Genomic DNA, 403 nt, shown 5'->3' on the forward strand with positions numbered 1-403 from the left:
ATAGGAAACTCTTTGGCATTCGTTCAAGTGACTGTATGAATTCCGGAAAATAAAAACCGTTTACAGCCTGGCACTCCATCTTTTGCTGATCAGGAGATGTGGACATTGAAATAAGACTTTTAATCCATTGATGAGTGACGGTTAAATTCTTATCATCTTTTTCTTCAACTGAATTCAAAGTATTTTCAACTTCCTCATCAATTTCGACGTTCTCTCTCGACGTCTCCAGCTCCTCGATAATCTGTCCATGTTCAGCCATGTACTCTTCCAGAAGGCGTCTAGCTTCAAAAACCGACACTTGTTTTCCTGACATCATTATACTTTCATCTTGGTCGAGATGCAGTGCAACGATGCATGTCAGTCGAAATACATGTTCAAACTCTTGCACTGTTTGACAGTCAAT

This window comes from Temnothorax nylanderi, unplaced genomic scaffold (genome assembly GCF_030848795.1).
Source record: "Temnothorax nylanderi isolate EJ_2023f unplaced genomic scaffold, tnyl_v1.0 TNYL_tig1088_pilon, whole genome shotgun sequence".
Taxonomy (NCBI): Eukaryota; Metazoa; Arthropoda; class Insecta; order Hymenoptera; family Formicidae; genus Temnothorax; species Temnothorax nylanderi.